The sequence below is a fragment of the Ambystoma mexicanum genome, chromosome 11 (genome assembly GCF_040938575.1).
Source record: "Ambystoma mexicanum isolate Mex_15411 chromosome 11, UKY_AmexF1_1, whole genome shotgun sequence".
Lineage (NCBI taxonomy): Eukaryota > Metazoa > Chordata > Amphibia > Caudata > Ambystomatidae > Ambystoma > Ambystoma mexicanum.
In genome coordinates, this window is record NC_090934.1 from 42,323,961 (window position 1) to 42,343,869 (window position 19,909).

Below are 19,909 nucleotides of genomic sequence, written 5' to 3' on the forward strand. Positions count from 1 at the left end.
TCTCTATGTCCCGGAGTCAGATACTCATTCTGCCACTGTCTGCAGAGGTGGCTCACTTAGTACTAGAGTTTGGCTTCTCCTAGTGCCAGAGTCAGATACTCATTCCGCCGCTGACTGCGGAGACGGCTCACTCAGTAGTAGAGGATGCCTTCTCCTGGTCCTAGAGTCAGATACTCATTCTGCTACTTTCTGCAAAGGCGGCCCACTCAGTACTAGAGTTTGCCTTCCCCTAGTCCCCAAATCAGATACTCATTCTGCTGCTGTCTGCGGAGGCAGCCCACTCAGTACTAGAGGTTGGTTTCCCCTAGTCCCAGAGGCAGATACTCATTCCGCCGCTGCCTGCGGAGGCGGCACACTCAGTACTGCTGTTGCCTTCCCCTATTCCCAGAGTCAGATACTCATTCCGCCACTGCCTGCGAGGGCGGCCCACTCAGTAGTAGAGGTTGCCTTTTCCTAGTCCCAGAGTCAGATACTCATTCCGCTGCTGTCTGCAGTGGGGGCTCACTCAGTATTAGAGGTTGGCTTCCCCGAGTCCCAGTGTAAGATACTCATTCCGCCGCTGTCTGCAGAGGTGGCCCACTCAGTACTAGAGGTTGGCTTCCCCTAGTCCCAGAGTCAGATACTCAATCCGCCGCTGTCTGCTGCAGTGGCCCACTCAGTCTTAGAGGTTGGCTTCCCCTACTCCCAGAGTCAGATATTCATTCCGCCGCTATCTGCGGCGGTGGCCCACTCAGTACTAGCGGTTGCCTTCCCCTGGTCCAGAATCAGATACCAATTCCGCTGCTGCCTGCAGAGGCGGCCCACTCAGTACTAGAGTTTGGCTTCCCCTAGTTCCAGAGTCAGATATTCATTCCGCCGCTGTCTGCTGCAGTGGCCCACTCAGTCCTAGAGGTTGGCTTCCCCTAGTCCCAGAGTCAGATACTCATTCTGCCGCTGTCTGCGGCAGTGGCCCACTCAGTACTAGCGGTTGCTTCCGCTAGTCCCAGAATCAGATACCAATTCAACTGCTGCCTGCAGAGGCGGCCCACTCAGTACTAGAGGTTGGCTTCCCCTGGTCCCAGAGTCAGATACTCATTCCGCCGATGTCTGCAGGGTGGCCCACTCAGTACTAGAGGTTGGCTTCCCTTAGTCCCTGAGTCAGATACTCATTCCGCCGCTGACTGCGGAGGCGGCCCACTCGGTACTAGAGGTTGGCTTCAACTAGTCCCAGACTCAGATACTCATTCCGCCGCTGTCTGCGGAGGTGGCCCACTCAGTACTAGAGGTTGGCTTCCCCTAGTCCCAGAGTCAGATACTCATTCCGCTGATGTCTGCAGGGCCGCCCACTCAGTACTAGAGGTTGGTGCTTCCCCTAGTCCCAGAGTCATATACTCATTCCGCTGCTGTCTGCAGAGGCGGCCCACTCAGTACTAGAGTTTGGCTTCCCTATGTCCCGGGGTCAGATACTCATTCCGCTGCTGTCTGCAGAGGCGGTCCACTCAGTACTAGAGTTTGGCTTCCCCTAGTCCCAGAGTCAGATACTCATTCTGCCGCTGTCTGCAGAGGTGGGCCACTCAGTACTAGAGGTTGGCTTCCCCTAGTCCCAGAGTCAGATACTCATTCCGCCGCTGTCTGCAGAGGTGGCCCACTCAGTACTAGAGTTTGGCTTCTCTATGTCCCGGAGTCAGATACTCATTCCGCTGCTGTCTGCAGAGGCGGCCCACTCAGTACTAGAGTTTGGCTTCCCCTAGTCCCAGAGTCAGATACTCATTCTGCCGCTGTCTGCAGAGGTGGGCCACTTAGTACTAGAGGTTGGCTTCCCCTAGTCCCCAAGTCAGATACTCATTCTGCTGCTGTCTGCGGAGGCGGCCCACTCAGTACTAGAGGTTGGTTTCCCCTAGTCCCAGAGGCAGATACTCATTCCGCCGCTGCCTGCGGAGGCGGCACACTCAGTACTGCTGTTGCCTTCCCCTATTCCCAGAGTCAGATACTCATTCCGCCACTGCCTGCGGGGGTGGCCCACTCAGTAGTAGAGGTTGCCTTTTCCTAGTCCCAGAGTCAGATACTCATTCCGCTGCTGTCTGCAGTGGGGGCTCACTCAGTACTAGAGGTTGGCTTCCCCGAGTCCCAGAGTAAGATACTCATTCCGTCGCTGTCTGCAGAGGTGGCCCACTCAGTTCTAGAGGTTGGCTTCCCCTAGTCCCAGAGTCAGATACTCATTCCGCCGCTGTCTGCTGCAGTGGCCCACTCAGTCTTAGAGGTTGGCTTCCCCTACTCCCAGAGTCAGATATTCATTCCGCCGCTATCTGCGGCGGTGGCCCACTCAGTACTAGCGGTTGCCTTCCCCTAGTCCAGAATCAGATACCAATTCCGCTGCTGCCTGCAGAGGGGCCCACTCAGTACTAGAGGTTGGCTTCCCCTGGTCCCAGAGTCAGATACTCATTCCGCCGATGTCTGCAGTGCGGCCCACTCAGTACTAGAAGTTGGCTTCCCCAAGTCCCAGAGTCAGATACTCATTCCGCCACTGACTGCGGAGGCGGCCCACTCAGTACTATAGGTTGGCTTCTCCTAGTCCCAGAGTCAGATACTCATTCCGCCGCTGCCTGCAGAAGCGGCCCACTCAGTAGTAGAGGTTGCCTTTTCCTAGTCCCAGAGTCAGATATTCATTCCGCCGCTACATGCAGCGGTGGACCACTCAGTACTAGCGGTTGCTTTCCCCTAGTCCAGAATCAGATACCAATTCTGCTGCTGCCTGCAAAGGCGGCCCACTCAGTACTAGAGGTTGGCTTCCCCTGGTCCCAGAGTCAGATACTCATTCTGTCGATGTCTGCAGGGAGGCCCACTCAGTACTAGAGGTTGGCTTCCCCTAGTCCCAGAGTCAGATACTCATTCCGCCGCTGTCTGCAGAGGCGGCCCACTCAGTACTCGAGGTTGTCTTCCCTATGTCCCAAAGTCAGATACTCATTCCGCTGCTGTCTGCCGAGGCTGCCCACTCAGTACTAGAGTTTGGCTTCCCCTACTCCCAGAGTCAGATACTTGTGCCGCTGTCTTCAGAGGTGGCTCACTCAGTACTAGAGGTTGGCTTCCCTTAGTCCCAGAGTCAGATACTCATTCTGCTGCTGTCTGCGGAGGCGGCCCACTCAGTACTAGAGGTTAGCTTCCCCTAGTCCCAGAGTCAGATACTCATTCCGCCGCTGCCTGCAGAGGTGGCCCACTCAGTAGTAGAGGTGGCCTTTCCCTAGTCCAAGAGTCAGATACTCATTAGGCCGCTGTCTGCAGAGGCGGCTCACTCAGTACTAGAGGTTGGCTTCCCCTAGGCCCAGAGTCAGATACTCATTCCACCCCTGCCTGCGGAGGTGGCTCACTCAGTACTAGAGGTTGCCTTCCCCTAGTCCCAGAGTCAGATAATCATTCCGCAGCTGTCCACAAAGGCGGCCTACTCATGTTCTAGAGGTTAGCTTCCCCTAGTCCCAGAGTCATATACTCATTCTGCCGCTGTACTAGCGGTTGCCTTCCCCTAATCAGATACCAATTCCGCTGCTGCCTGCAGAAGCGGCCCACTCAGTACTAGAGGTTGGCTTACCCTGGTCCCAGAGTCAGATACTCATTCTGCCGCTGTCTGCAGAGGCGGGCCACTCAGTACTAGAGGTTGGCTTCTCTATGTCCCAGATTCAGATACTCATTCTGCCACTGTCTGCAGAGGGCGCTCACTTAGTACTAGATGTTGGCTTCCGCTAGTGGCAGAGTCAGATACTCATTCCGCCGCTGACTGCGGAGACGGCTCACTCAGTACTAGAGGTTGCCTTCTCCTGGTCCCAGAGTCAGATACTCATTCCGCAGCTGTCTGCAAAGGCTGCCCACTCAGTACTAGAGGTTGGCTTCCCCTAGTCCCCAAGTCAGATACTCATTCTGTTGCTGTCTGCGGAGGCGGCCCACTCAGTACTAGAGGTTGGTTTCCCCTAGTCTCAGAGGCAGATACTCATTCTGCCACTGTCTGCGGAGTCGGCCCACTCAGTACTAGAGGTTGGTTTCCCCTAGTCCCAGAGGCAGATACTCATTCCACCACTGCCTGCGGAGGCGGCCCACTCAGTACTGCGGTTGCCTTCCCCTAGTCCCAGAGTCAGATACTCATTCCTCCGCTGCCTGCAGAGGCGGCCCACTCAGTAGTAGAGGTTGCCTTTTCCTAGACCCAGAGTCATATACTCATTCTGCCGCTGTCTGCAGAGACAGCTCACTCAGTACTAGAGGTTGGCCTCCCCTAGTCCCAGAGTCAGATACTCATTCCACTGCTGTCTGCAGAGGCGGCCCACTCAGTACTCGAGGTTGGCTTCCCCTAGTCCCAGAGTCAGATACTCATTCCGCTGCTTTGTGCTGCAGTGGCCCACTCAGTCCTAGAGGTTGGCTTCCCCTAAACCCAGAGTCAGATACTCATTCCGCCGCTATCGGCGGCAGTGTCCCTCTCAGTACTAGCGGTTGCCTTCCCCTAATCCCAGATTCAGATAGCAATTCCGCTGCTGCCTGCAGACGCGGCCGACTCCGTACTAGAGGTTGGCTTCCCCTGGTCCCAGAGTCAGATACTCATTCCGCCGATGTCTGCAGGGCGGCCCACTCAGTACTAGAGTTTGGCTTGCCTTAGTCCCTGAGTCAGATACTCATTCCGCCGCTGACTGCGGAGGCGGCCCACTCAGTACTAGAGGTTGGCTTCCCCTAGTCCCAGACTCAGATATTCATTCCGCCGCTGTCAGCATAGGTGGCCCACTCAGTACTAGAGGTTGGCTTCCCCTAGTCCCAGAGTCAGATACTCATTCCGCTGAGGTCTGCAGGGTGGCCCACTCAGTACTAGAGGTTGGTGCTTCCCCTAGTCCCTGAGTCAGATACTCATTCCGCTGCTGTCTGCGGAGGGGGCCCACTTAGTAGTAGATGTTGGCTTCCCCTAGTCCCAGACTCAGATACTCATTCCGCCGCTGTCTGCAGAGGAAGGCCCACTCAGTAAAAGATGCTGGCTTCCCCCAAGTCCCCGAGTCAGATACTCATTCCGCCGCTGTCTGCTGAGATGGCCCACTTAGTACTAGAGGTTGGCTTCCCTTAGTCCCAGACTCAGATACTCATTCCGCCGCTGTCTGCAGAGGACGGCCCACTCAGTACTAGAGGTTGGCTTTCCCTAGTCCCAGAGTCAGATACTCATTCCGCCGCTGTCTGCAGAGGCAGACCACTCAGTACTAAAGTTTGGCTTCCCTATGTCCCGGAGTCAGATACTCATTCCGCTGCTGTCTGCAGAGGCGGCCCACTCAGTACTAGAGGTTGGCTTCCCCTAGTCCCAGAGTCAGATACTCATTCCGCCGCTGTCTGCAGAGGCGGCCCACTCAGTACTAGAGGTTGGCTTCCCCTAGTCCCAGAGTCAGATATTCATTCCGCCTCTGTCTGCAGAGGCGGCCCATTCAGTACTAGAGATTGGCTTCCCTTTGTCCCAGAGTCAGATACTCATTCCACCACTTTCTGCAGAGGTGGCTCACTCAGTACTAGAGGTTGGCTTCCCCTAGTGCCAGAGTCAGATACTCATTCCGCCGCTGACTGCGGAGACGGCTCACTCAGTACTAGAGGTTGCCTTCCCCTAGTCCCAGAGTCAGATACTCATTCTGCTGCTGTCTGCAAAGGGGGCCCGCTTAGTATTAGAGGTTGGTTTCCCATTGTCCCCAAGTCAGATACTCATTATGCTGCTGTCTGCGGAGGTGGCCCACTCAGTACTAGAGGTTGGTTTCCCCTAGTCCCAGAGGCAGATACTCATTCCGCCGCTGTCTGCGGAGTCTGCCCACTCAGTGCTAGAGGTTGGTTTCCCCTAGTCCCAGAGTCAGATACTCATTCCGCCGCTGTCCACAAAGGCGGCCTACTCAGTTCTAGAGGTTGGCTTCCCCTAGTCCCAGAGTCAGATACTCATTCCTCTGCTTTCTGCTGCAGTGGCCCACTCAGTCCTAGAGGTTAGCTTCCCCTAGTCCCAGAGTCAGATACTCATTCCGCCGCTGTACTAGCGGTTGCCTTCCCCTAATCAGATACCAATTCCGCTGCTGCCTGCAGAAGTGGCCCACTCAGTACTAGAGGTTGGCTTACCCTGGTCCCATAGTCAGATACTCATTCTGCCGCTGTCTGCAGAGGCAGGCCACTCAGTACTAGAGGTTGGCTTCTCTATGTCCCAGAGTCAGATACTCATTCCGCCGCTGACTGCGGAGACGGCTCACTCAGTACTAGAGGTTGCCTTCTCCTGGTCCCAGAGTCAGATACTCATTCCGCTGCTGTCTGCAAAGGCGGCCCACTCAGTACTAGAGGTTGGCTTCCCCTAGTCCCCAAGTCAGATACTCATTCTGTTGCTGTCTGCGGAGGCGGCCCACTCAGTACTAGAGGTTGGCTTCCCCTAGTCCCAGAGTCAGATACTCATTCCGCCGCTGTCTGCAGAGGCGGCCCACTCAGTACTAGAGGTTGGCTTCCCCTAGTCCCAGAGTCAGATATTCATTCCGCCTCTGTCTGCAGAGGCGGCCCATTCAGTACTAGAGATTGGCTTCCCTTTGTCCCAGAGTCAGATACTCATTCCACCACTTTCTGCAGAGGTGGCTCACTCAGTACTAGAGGTTGGCTTCCCCTAGTGCCAGAGTCAGATACTCATTCCGCCGCTGACTGCGGAGACGGCTCACTCAGTACTAGAGGTTGCCTTCCCCTAGTCCCAGAGTCAGATACTCATTCTGCTGCTGTCTGCAAAGGGGGCCCGCTTAGTATTAGAGGTTGGTTTCCCATTGTCCCCAAGTCAGATACTCATTATGCTGCTGTCTGCGGAGGTGGCCCACTCAGTACTAGAGGTTGGTTTCCCCTAGTCCCAGAGGAAGATACTCATTCCGCCGCTGTCTGCAGAGTCGGCCCACTCAGTGCTAGAGGTTGGTTTCCCCTAGTCCCAGAGGCAGATACTCATTCCACCGCTGCCTGCAGAGGTGGCCCACTCAGTAGTAGAGGTGGCCTTTTCCTAGTCCAAGAGTCAGATACTCATTCCGCCGCTGTCTGCAGAGGCGGCTCACTCAGTACTAGAGGTTGCCTTTCCCTAGTCCCAGAGTCAGATACTCATTCCGCCGCTGTCCACAAAGGCGGCCTACTCAGTTCTAGAGGTTGGCTTCCCCTAGTCCTAGAGTCAGATACTCATTCCTCTGCTTTCTGCTGCAGTGGCCCACTCAGTCCTAGAGGTTAGCTTCCCCTAGTCCCAGAGTCAGATACTCATTCCGCCGCTGTACTAGCGGTTGCCTTCCCCTAATCAGATACCAATTCCGCTGCTGCCTGCAGAAGTGGCCCACTCAGTACTAGAGGTTGGCTTACCCTGGTCCCATAGTCAGATACTCATTCTGCCGCTGTCTGCAGAGGCGGGCCACTCAGTACTAGAGGTTGGCTTCTCTATGTCCCAGAGTCAGATACTCATTCCGCCGCTGACTGCGGAGACGGCTCACTCAGTACTAGAGGTTGCCTTCTCCTGGTCCCAGAGTCAGATACTCATTCCGCTGCTGTCTGCAAAGGCGGCCCACTCAGTACTAGAGGTTGGCTTCCCCTAGTCCCCAAGTCAGATACTCATTCTGTTGCTGTCTGCGGAGGCGGCCCACTCAGTACTAGAGGTTGGCTTTCCCTAGTCCCTGAGTCAGATACTCATTCCGCCGCTGTCTGCAGAGGCTGTCCACTCAGTACTAGAGGTTGGCTTCCCCTAGTCCCAGAGTCAGATACTCATTCCGCCGCTGTCTGCAGAGGTGGCCCACTCAGTACTAGAGGTTGGCTTTCCTATGTCCCAAAGTCAGATACTCATTCCGCCGCTGACTGTGGAGGCGGCCCACTCAGTACTAGAGGTTGGCTTCCCCTAGTCCCTGAGTCAGATACTCATTCCGCTGCTGTCTGCCGAGGCGGCCCACTTAGTACTAGAGGTTGGGTTCCTCTAGTCCCAGACTCAGATACTCATTCCGCCGCTGTCTGCAGAGGACGGCCCACTCAGTACTAGAGGCTGGCTTCCCCTAGTCCCCTAGTCAGATACTCATTCCGACGCTGTCTGCGGAGACGGCCCACTCAGTACTAGAGGTTTACTTCCCCTAGTCCCCAAGTCAGATACTCATTCTGTTGCTGTCTGCGGAGGCGGCCCACTCAGTACTAGAGGTTGGTTTCCCCTAGTCCCAGAGGCAGATACTCATTCTGCCACTGTCTGCAGAGTCGGCCCACTCAGTACTAGAGGTTGGTTTCCCCTAGTCCCAGAGGCAGATACTCATTCCACCACTGCCTGCGGAGGCGGCCCACTCAGTACTGCGGTTGCCTTCCCCTAGTCCCAGAGTCAGATACTCATTCCTCCGCTGCCTGCAGAGGCGGCCCACTCAGTAGTAGAGCTTGCCTTTTCCTAGACCCAGAGTCATATACTCATTCCGCCGCTGTCTGCAGAGACGGCTCACTCAGTACTAGAGGTTGGCCTCCCCTAGTCCCAGAGTCAGATACTCATTCCACTGCTGTCTGTAGAGGCAGCCCACTCAGTACTAGAGGTTGGCTTCCCCTAGTCCCAGAGTCAGATACTCTTTCCGCTGCTTTGTGCTGCAGTGGCCCACTCAGTCCTAGAGGTTGGCTTCCCCTAGACCCAGAGTCAGATACTCATTCCGCCGCTATCGGTGGCAGTGTCCCTCTCAGTACTAGCGGTAGCCTTCCCCTAATCCCAGAATCAGATAGCAATTCCGCTGCTGCCTGCAGACGCGGCCCACTCCGTACTAGAGGTTGGCTTCCCCTGGTCCCAGAGTCAGATACTCATTCCGCTGATGTCTGCAGGGCGGCCCACTCAGTACTAGAGGTTGGCTTGCCTTAGTCCCTGAGTCAGATACTCATTCCACCGCTGACTGCAGAGGCGGCCCACTCAGTACTAGAGGTTGGCTTCCCCTAGACCCAGAGTCAGATATTCATTCCGCCGCTGTCTGCGTAGGTGGCCCACTCAGTACTAGAGGTTGGCTTCCCCTAGTCCCAGAGTCAGATACTCATTCCGCTGATGTCTGCAGGGTGGCCCAGTCAGTACTAGAGGTTGGTGCTTCCCCTAGTCCCTGAGTCAGATACTCATTCGGCTGCTGTCTGCGGAGGCGGCCCACTTAATAGTAGATGTTGGGTTCCCCTAGTCACAGACTCAGATACTCATTCCGCCGCTGTCTGCAGAGGAAGGCCCACTCAGTACCAGATGCTGGCTTCCCCCTAGTCCCCGAGTCAGATACTCATTCCGCCGCTGTCTGCTGAGATGGCCCACTTAGTACTAGAGGTTGGCTTCCCTTAGTACCAGACTCAGATACTCATTCTGCCGCTGTCTGCAGAGGACGGCCCACTCAGTACTAGAGGTTGGCTTTCCCTAGTCCCAGAGTCAGATACTCATTCTGCCGCTGTCTGCAGAGGCAGCCCACTCAGTACTAAAGTTTGGCTTCCCTATGTCCCGGAGTCAGATACTCATTCCGCTGCTGTCTGCAGAGGCGGCCCACTCAGTACTAGAGGTTGGCTTCCCCTAGTCCCAGAGTCAGATACTCATTCCACCTTTGTCTGCGGAGGTGGCCCACTCAGTACTAGAGGATGGCTTCCCCTAGTCCCAGAGTCCGATACTCATTCCGGCGCTGTCTGCAGAGGCAGCCCACTCAGTACTAGAGGCTGGCTTTCCCTAGTCCCCGAGTCCGATACTCATTCCGCCGCTGTCTGCAGAGGACGTCCCACTCAGTACTAGAGGTTGGCTTCCCCTAGTCCCAGAGTCAGATACTCATTCCGCCGCTGACTGCGGAGGCGGCCCACTCAGTACTAGAGGTTGGCTTCTCCTAGTCCCAGAGTCAGATACTCATTCCACAGTTGTCTGCGGAGGTGGCCCACTCAGTACTAGAGGATGGCTTCCCCTAGTCCCAGAGTCCGATACTCATTCCGGCGCTGTCTGCAGAAGCAGCCCACTCAGTACTAGAGGCTGGCTTTCCCTAGTCCCCGAGTCCGATACTCATTCCGCCGCTGTCTGCAGAGGACGTCCCACTCAGTACTAGAGGTTGGCTTCCCCTAGTCCCAGAGTCAGATACTCATTCCGCCGTTGTCTACAAAGGCGGCCTACTCAGTTCTAGAGGTTGGCTTCCCCTAGTCCCAGAGTCAGATACTCATTCCGCTGCTGTCTGCTGCAGTGGCCCACTCAGTCCTAGAGTTTGGCTTCCCCTAGTCTCAGAGTCAGATACTCATTCCGCCGCAGTACTAGCGGTTGCCTTCCCCTAGTCCCAGAAACAGATACCAATTCCGCTGCTGCCTGCAGAGGCGGCCCACTCAGTACTGGACATTGGTTTACCCTGGTCCCAGAGTCAGATACTCATTCCGCCGATGTCTGCAGAGGTGGGCCACTCAGTACTAGAGGTTGACTTCCCCTAGTCCCAGAGTCAGATACTCATTCCGCTGATGTCTGCATGGGCAGCCCACTCAGTACTAGAGGTTGGCATCCCCTAGTCTCAGAGTCAGATACTCGTTCTGCCGCTGTCTGCAGTGGCGGCCCACTCAGTACTAGAGATTGGCTTCTCTATGTCCCAGAGTCAGATACTCATTCCGTCACTGTCTGCAGAGGTGGCTCACTCAGTACTAGAGGTTGGCTTCCCCTAGTGACAGAGTCAGATACTCATTCCGCTGCTGTCTGCAAAGGCGGCCCACTCAGTACTAGAGGTTAGCTTCCCCTTGTCCCCAAGTCAGATACTAATTCTGCTGCTGTCTGCGGAGGCGGCCCACTCAGTACTAGAGGTTGGTTTCCCCTAGTCCCAGAGGCAGATACTCATTCTGCCACTGTCTGCGGAGTCGGCCCACTGAGTACTAGAGGTTGGTTTCCCCTAGTCTCAGAGGCAGATACTCATTCTGCCACTGCCTGCGGAGGCGGCCCACTCAGTACTGCGGTTGCCTTCTCCTAGTCCCAGAGTCAGATACTCATTCCGCAGCTGCCTGCAGAGGTGGCCCACTCAGTAGTAGAGGCTGCCTTTTCCTAGACCCAGAGTCAGATACACATTCCGCCGCTGTCTGCTGAAGTGCCCCCCTCAGTCCTAGAGGTTGGCTTCCCCTGGTCCCAGAGTCAGATACTCATTCCGCTGATGTCTGCAGGCCGGCCCACTCAGTACTAGAGGTTGGCTTGCCTTAGTCCCTGAGTCAGATACTCATTCCGCCGCTGTGTGCGGCGGTGGCCCACTCAGTACTAGCGGTTGCTTTCCCCTAGTCCCAGAATCAGATACCAATTCAGCTGCTGCCTGCAGATGCAGCCCACTCAGTACCAGAGGTTGGTTTCCCCTAGTCCCTGAGTCAGATACTCATTCCGTCGATGTCTGCAGGGCGGCCCACTCAGTACTAGAGGTTGGCTTTCCCTAGTCCCTGAGTCAGATACTCATTCCGCCGCTGTCTGCAGAGGCTGTCCACTCAGTACTAGAGGTTGGCTTCCCCTAGTCCCAAAGTCAGATACTCATTCCGCCGCTGTCTGCAGAGGTGGCCCACTCAGTACTAGAGGTTGGCTTTCCTATGTCCCAAAGTCAGATACTCATTCCGCCGCTGACTGTGGAGGCGGCCCACTCAGTACTAGAGGTTGGGTTCCTCTAGTCCCAGACTGAGATACTCATTCCGCCGCTGTCTGCAGAGGACGGCCCACTCAGTACTAGAGGCTGGCTTCCCCTAGTCCCCTAGTCAGATACTCATTCCGACGCTGTCTGCGGAGACGGCCCACTTTGTACTAGAGGTTGGCTTCCCCTAGTCCCAGACTCAGATACTCATTCTGCCGCTGTCTGCAGAGGACGGCCCACTCAGTACTAGAGGTTGGCTTCCCCTAGTCCCAGAGTCAGATACTCATTCCGCCGCTGTCTGCAGAGGCAGCCCACTCAGTACTAGAGTTTGGCTTCCCTATGTCCAGGAGTCAGATACTCATTCCGCTGCTGTCTGCAGAGGCAGCCCACTCAGTACTAGAGTTTGGCTTCCCTTAGTCCCAGAGTCAGATACTCATTCTGCCGCTCTCTGCAGAGGTGGGCCACTCAGTACTAGAGGTTGGCTTCCCCTAGTTCCAGAGTCAGATACTCATTCCGCCGCTGTCTGCCGAGGCGGCCCACTCAGTACTAGAGGTTGGCTTCCCCTAGTTCCAGAGTCAGATACTCATTCCGCCGCTGTCTGCCGAGGCGGCCCACTCAGTACTAGAGATTGGCTTCCCTATGTCCCAGAGTCAGATACTCATTCCGCAACTGTCTGCAGAAGTGGCTCACTCAGTACTAGAGGTTGGCTTACCCTAGTCCCAGAGTTAGATACTCATTCCGCTGCTGTCTGCAAAGGCGGCCCACTCAGTGCTAGAGGTTGGTTTCCCCTAGTCCCCAAGTCAGATACTCATTCTCCTGCTGTCTGCGGAGGTGGCCCACTCAGTACTAGAGGTTGGTTTCCCCTAGTCCCAGAAGCAGATACTCATTCCGCCGCTGTCTGCGGAGTGGGCCCACTCAGTACCAGAGGCTGGTTTCCCCTAGTCCCAGAGCCAGATAATCATTCTGCCGCTGCCTGCGGAGGCGGCCCACTCAGTTCTGAGGTTGCCTTCCCCTAGTCCCAGAGTCAGATACTCATTCCGCCGCTGCCTGCAGAGGCGGCCCACTCAGTAGTAGAGGTTGCCTTTTCCTATTCCCTGAGTCAGATACTCATTCCGCCGCTGTCTACAGAGGCGGCTCACTCAGTACTAGAGGTTGGCTTCCCTGAGTCCCAGAGTCAGATACTCATTCTGCTGCTGTCTGCAGAGGCGGCCCACTCAGTACTAGAGGTTGGCTTCCCCTAGTCCCAGAGTCAGATATTCATTCCGCCGCTATCTGCGGCGGTGGCCCACTCAGTACTAGCGGTTGCTTTCCCCTAGTCCCAGAATCAGATACCAATTCCGCTGCTGCCTGCAGATGCAGCCCACTCAGTACCAGAGGTTGGTTTCCCCTAGTCCCTGAGTCAGATACTCATTCCGTCGATGTCTGCAGGGCGGCTCACTCAGTACTAGAGGTTGGCTTTCCCTAGTCCCTGAGTCAGATACTCATTCCGCCGCTGACTGCGGAGGCGGCCCACTCAGTACTAGAGGTTGGCTTCTCCTAGTCCCAGAGTCAGATACTCATTCCACCGTTGTCTGCGGAGGTGGCCCACTCAGTACTAGAGGATGGCTTCCCCTAGTCCCAGAGTCCGATACTCATTCCGGCGCTGTCTGCAGAGGCAGCCCACTCAGTACTAGAGGCTGGCTTCCCCTAGTCCCAGAGTCAGATACTCATTCCGCCGCTGTCTGCAGAGGTGGCCCACTCAGTACTAGAGGTTGGCTTTCCTATGTCCCAAAGTCAGATACTCATTCCGCTGCTATCTGCAAAGGCGGCCCACTCATTACTAGAGGTTGGCTTCCCCTACTCCCAGAGTCAGAGACTCATTCCGCCGCTGTCTGCAGAGGTGGCCCACTCAGTACTAAAGGTTGGCTTTCCTATGTCCCAAAGTCAGATACTCATTCCGCTGCTGTCTGCTGAGGCGGCCCACTCATTACTAGAGGTTGGCTTCTCCTAGTCCCAGAGTCAGATACTCATTCCGCCGCTGTCTGCAGAGGGGGCCCACTCAGTACTAGAGGTTGGCTTCCCCTAGTCCCAGAGTCAGATACTCATTCCACTGCTGTCTGCAGAGGGAGCCCACTCAGTACTAGAGGTTGGCTTTCCTATGTCCCAAAGTCAGATACTCATTCCGCTGCTGTCTGCTGAGGCGGCCCACTCATTACTAGAGGTTGGCTTCCCCTAGTCCCAGAGTCAGATACTCATTCCGCTGCTGTCTGCAGAGGCGGCCCACTCATTACTAGAGGTTGGCTTCCCCTAGTCCCAGAGTCAGATACTCATTCCGCCGATGTCTGCAGAGGTGGCTCACTCAGTACTAGAGGTTGGCTTTCCTATGTCCCAAAGTCAGATACTCATTCCGCTGCTGTCTGCTGAGGCGGCCCACTCATTACTAGAGGTTGGCTTCCCCTAGTCCCAGAGTCAGATATTCATTCCGCCTCTATCTGCGGCGGTGGCCCACTCAGTACTAGCGGTTGCTTTCCCCTAGTCCCAGAATCAGATACCAATTCCACTGCTGCCTGCAGATGCGGCCCACTCAGTACCAGAGGTTGGTTTCCCCTAGTCCCTGAGTCAGATACTATTCCGTCGATGTCTGCAGGTTGGCCCACTCAGTACTAGAGGTTGGCTTCCCCTAGTCCCTGAGTCAGATACTCATTCCACCGTTGTCTGCGGAGGTGGCCCACTCAGTACTAGAGGATGGCTTCCCCTAGTCCCAGAGTCCGATACTCATTCCGGCGCTGTCTGCAGAGACAGCCCACTCAGTACTAGAGGCTGGCTTTCCCTAGTCCCAGAGTCAGATACTCATTCTGTCGTTGTCTGCAGAGGCGGTCCACTCAGTACTAGAGTTTGGCTTCTCCTAGTCCCAGAGTCAGATACTCATTCCACCGTTGTCTGCGGAGGTGGCCCACTCAGTACTAGAGGATGGCTTCCCCTAGTCCCAGAGTCCGATACTCATTCCGGCGCTGTCTGCAGAGACAGCCCACTCAGTACTAGAGGCTGGCTTTCCCTAGTCCCAGAGTCAGATACTCATTCTGTCGTTGTCTGCAGAGGCGGTCCACTCAGTACTAGAGTTTGGCTTCCCTATGTCCCTGAGTTAGATACTCATTCCGCTGCTGTCTGGAGAGGCGGCCCACTCAGTGCTAGAGGTTGGCTTCCCCTAGTCCCAGAGTCAGATACTCATTCCGCCGCTGTCTGCAGAGGCTGTCCACTCAGTACTAGAGGTTGGCTTCCCCTAGTCCCAGAGTCAGATACTCATTCCGCCGCTGTCTGCAGAGGTGGCCCACTCAGTACTAGAGGTTGGCTTTCCTATGTCCCAAAGTCAGATACTAATTCCGCTGCTGTCTGCAGAGGCGGCCCACTCATTACTAGAGGTTGGCTTCCGCTAGTCCCAGAGTCAGATACTCATTCCGCCGCTGTCTGCAGAGGTGGCCCACTCAGTACTAGAGGTTGGCTTTCCTATGTCCCAAAGTCAGATACTCATTCCGCTGCTGTCTGGTGAGGCGGCCCACTCATTACAAGAGGTTGGCTTCTCCTAGTCCCAGAGTCAGATACTCATTCCGCCGCTGTCTGCAGAGGGGGCCCACTCAGTACTAGAGGTTGGCTTCCCCTAGTCCCAGAGTCAGATACTCATTCCGCTGCTGTCTGCAGAGGGGGCCCACTCAGTACTAGAGGTTGGCTTTCCTATGTCCCAAAGTCAGATACTCATTCCGCTGCTGTCTGCTGAGGCGGCCCACTCATTACTAGAGGTTGGCTTCTCCTAGTCCCAGAGTCAGATACTCATTCCGCCGCTGTCTGCAGAGGGGGCCCACTCAGTACTAGAGGTTGGCTTCCCCTAGTCCCAGAGTCAGATACTCATTCCGCTGCTGTCTGCAGAGGGGGCCCACTCAGTACTAGAGGTTGGCTTTCCCTAGTCCCTGAGTCAGATACTCATTCCGCCGCTGTCTGCAGAGGCTGTCCACTCAGTGCTAGAGGTTGGCTTCCCCTAGTCCCAAAGTCAGATACTCATTCCGCCGCTGTCTGCAGAGGTGGCCCACTCAGTACTAGAGGTTGGCTTTCCTATGTCCCAAAGTCAGATACTCATTCTGCCGCTGACTGTGGAGGCGGCCCACTCAGTACTAGAGGTTGGGTTCCTCTAGTCCCAGACTCAGATACTCATTCCGCCGCTGTCTGCAGAGGACGGCCCACTCAGTACTAGAGGCTGGCTTCCCCTAGTCCCCTAGTCAGATACTCATTCCGACGCTGTCTGCGGAGACGGCCCACTTTGTACTAGAGGTTGGCTTCCCCTAGTCCCAGACTCAGATACTCATTCTGCCGCTGTCTGCAGAGGACGGCCCACTCAGTACTAGAGGTTGGCTTCCCCTAGTCCCAGAGTCAGATACTCATTCCGCCGCTGTCTGCAGAGGCAGCCCACTCAGTACTAGAGTTTGGCTTCCCTATGTCCAGGAGTCAGATACTCATTCCGCTGCTGTCTGCAGAGGCAGCCCACTCAGTACTAGAGTTTGGCTTCCCCTAGTCCCAGAGTCAGATACTCATTCTGCCGCTCTCTGCAGAGGTGGGCCACTCAGTACTAGAGGTTGGCTTCCCCTAGTTCCAGAGTCAGATACTCATTCCGCCGCTGTCTGCCGAGGCGGCCCACTCAGTACTAGAGGTTGGCTTCCCCTAGTTCCAGAGTCAGATACTCATTCCGCCGCTGTCTGCCGAGGCGGCCCACTCAGTACTAGAGATTGGCTTCCCTATGTCCCAGAGTCAGATACTCATTCCGCAACTGTCTGCAGAAGTGGCTCACTCAGTACTAGAGGTTGGCTTACCCTAGTCCCAGAGTTAGATACTCATTCCGCTGCTGTCTGCAAAGGCGGCCCACTCAGTGCTAGAGGTTGGTTTCCCCTAGTCCCTAAGTCAGATACTCATTCTCCTGCTGTCTGCGGAGGTGGCCCACTCAGTACTAGAGGTTGGTTTCCCCTAGTCCCAGAAGCAGATACTCATTCCGCCGCTGTCTGCGGAGTGGGCCCACTCAGTACCAGAGGCTGGTTTCCCCTAGTCCCAGAGCCAGATACTCATTCTGCCGCTGCCTGCGGAGGCGGCCCACTCAGTTCTGAGGTTGCCTTCCCCTAGTCCCAGAGTCAGATACTCATTCCGCCGCTGCCTGCAGAGGCGGCCCACTCAGTAGTAGAGGTTGCCTTTTCCTATTCCCTGAGTCAGATACTCATTCCGCCGCTGTCTGCAGAGGCGGCTCACTCAGTACTAGAGGTTGGCTTCCCTGAGTCCCAGAGTCAGATACTCATTCTGCTGCTGTCTGCAGAGGCGGCCCACTCAGTACTAGAGGTTGGCTTCCCCTAGTCCCAGAGTCAGATATTCATTCCGCCGCTATCTGCGGCGGTGGCCCACTCAGTACTAGCGGTTGCTTTCCCCTAGTCCCAGAATCAGATACCAATTCCGCTGCTGCCTGCAGATGCAGCCCACTCAGTACCAGAGGTTGGTTTCCCCTAGTCCCTGAGTCAGATACTCATTCCGTCGATGTCTGCAGGGCGGCCCACTCAGTACTAGAGGTTGGCTTTCCCTAGTCCCTGAGTCAGATACTCATTCCGCCGCTGACTGCGGAGGCGGCCCACTCAGTACTAGAGGTTGGCTTCTCCTAGTCCCAGAGTCAGATATTCATTCCACCGTTGTCTGCGGAGGTGGCCCACTCAGTACTAGAGGATGGCTTCCCCTAGTCCCAGAGTCCGATACTCATTCCGGCGCTGTCTGCAGAGGCAGCCCACTCAGTACTAGAGGCTGGCTTCCCCTAGTCCCAGAGTCAGATACTCGTTCCGCCGCTGTCTGCAGAGGTGGCCCACTCAGTACTAGAGGTTGGCTTTCCTATGTCCCAAAGTCAGATACTCATTCCGCTGCTATCTGCAGAGGCGGCCCACTCATTACTAGAGGTTGGCTTCCCCTACTCCCAGAGTCAGAGACTCATTCCGCCGCTGTCTGCAGAGGTGGCCCACTCAGTACTAAAGGTTGGCTTTCCTATGTCCCAAAGTCAGATACTCATTCCGCTGCTGTCTGCTGAGGCGGCCCACTCATTACTAGAGGTTGGCTTCTCCTAGTCCCAGAGTCAGATACTCATTCCGCCGCTGTCTGCAGAGGGGGCCCACTCAGTACTAGAGGTTGGCTTCCCCTAGTCCCAGAGTCAGATACTCATTCCGCTGCTGTCTGCAGAGGGAGCCCACTCAGTACTAGAGGTTGGCTTTCCTATGTCCCAAAGTCAGATACTCATTCCGCTGCTGTCTGCTGAGGCGGCCCACTCATTACTAGAGGTTGGCTTCCCCTAGTCCCAGAGTCAGATACTCATTCCGCTGCTGTCTGCAGAGGCGGCCCACTCATTACTAGAGGTTGGCTTCCCCTAGTCCCAGAGTCAGATACTCATTCCGCCGATGTCTGCAGAGGTGGCTCACTCAGTACTAGAGGTTGGCTTTCCTATGTCCCAAAGTCAGATACTCATTCCGCTGCTGTCTGCAGAGGCAGCCCACTCAGTACTAGAGGTTGGCTTCCCCTAGTCCCAGAGTCAGATATTCATTCCGCCTCTATCTGCGGCGGTGGCCCACTCAGTACTAGCGGTTGCTTTCCCCTAGTCCCAGAATCAGATACCAATTCCACTGCTGCCTGCAGATGCGGCCCACTCAGTACCAGAGGTTGGTTTCCCCTAGTCCCTGAGTCAGATACTATTCCGTCGATGTCTGCAGGTTGGCCCACTCAGTACTAGAGGTTGGCTTCCCCTAGTCCCTGAGTCAGATACTCATTCCACCGCTGACTGCGGAGGTGGCCCACTCAGTACTAGAGGTTGGCTTCTCCTAGTCCCAGAGTCAGATACTCATTCCACCGTTGTCTGCGGAGGTGGCCCACTCAGTACTAGAGGATGGCTTCCCCTAGTCCCAGAGTCCGATACTCATTCCGGCGCTGTCTGCAGAGACAGCCCACTCAGTACTAGAGGCTGGCTTTCCCTAGTCCCAGAGTCAGATACTCATTCTGTCGTTGTCTGCAGAGGCGGTCCACTCAGTACTAGAGTTTGGCTTCCCTATGTCCCTGAGTTAGATACTCATTCCGCTGCTGTCTGGAGAGGCGGCCCACTCAGTGCTAGAGTTTGGCTTCCCTTAGTCCCAGAGCCAGATACTCATTCTGCCGCTGTCTGCAGAGGTGGGCCACTCAGTACTAGAGGTTGGCTTCCCCTAGTCCCAGAGTCAGATACTCATTCCGCCGCTGTCTGCAGAGGCTGTCCACTCAGTACTAGAGGTTGGCTTCCCCTAGTCCCAGAGTCAGATACTCATTCCGCCGCTGTCTGCAGAGGTGGCCCACTCAGTACTAGAGGTTGGCTTTCCTATGTCCCAAAGTCAGATACTAATTCCGCTGCTGTCTGCAGAGGCGGCCCACTCATTACTAGAGGTTGGCTTCCGCTAGTCCCAGAGTCAGATACTCATTCCGCCGCTGTCTGCAGAGGTGGCCCACTCAGTACTAGAGGTTGGCTTTCCTATGTCCCAAAGTCAGATACTCATTCCGCTGCTGTCTGGTGAGGCGGCCCACTCATTACAAGAGGTTGGCTTCTCCTAGTCCCAGAGTCAGATACTCATTCCGCCGCTGTCTGCAGAGGGGGCCCACTCAGTACTAGAGGTTGGCTTCCCCTAGTCCCAGAGTCAGATACTCATTCCGCTGCTGTCTGCAGAGGGGGCCCACTCAGTACTAGAGGTTGGCTTTCCTATGTCCCAAAGTCAGATACTCATTCCGCTGCTGTCTGCTGAGGCGGCCCACTCATTACTAGAGGTTGGCTTCCCCTAGTCCCAGAGTCAGATACTCATTCCACCGTTGTCTGCGGAGGTGGCCCACTCAGTACTAGAGGATGGCTTCCCCTAGTCCCAGAGTCCGAAACTCATTCCGGCGCTGTCTGCAGAGACAGCCCACTCAGTACTAGAGGCTGGCTTTCCCTAGTCCCAGAGTCAGATACTCATTCTGTCGTTGTCTGCAGAGGCGGTCCACTCAGTACTAGAGTTTGGCTTCCCTATGTCCCTGAGTTAGATACTCATTCCGCTGCTGTCTGCAAAGGCGGCCCACTCAGTACTAGAGGTTGGTTTCCCCTAGTCCCCAAGTCAGATACTCATTCTCCTGCTGTCTGCGGAGGTGGCCCACTCAGTACTAGAGGTTGGTTTCCCCTAGTCCCAGAAGCAGATACTCATTCCGCCGCTGTCTGCGGAGTGGGCCCACTCAGTACCAGAGGCTGGTTTCCCCTAGTCCCAGAGCCAGATACTCATTCTGCCGCTGCCTGCGGAGGCGGCCCACTCAGTTCTGAGGTTGCCTTCCCCTAG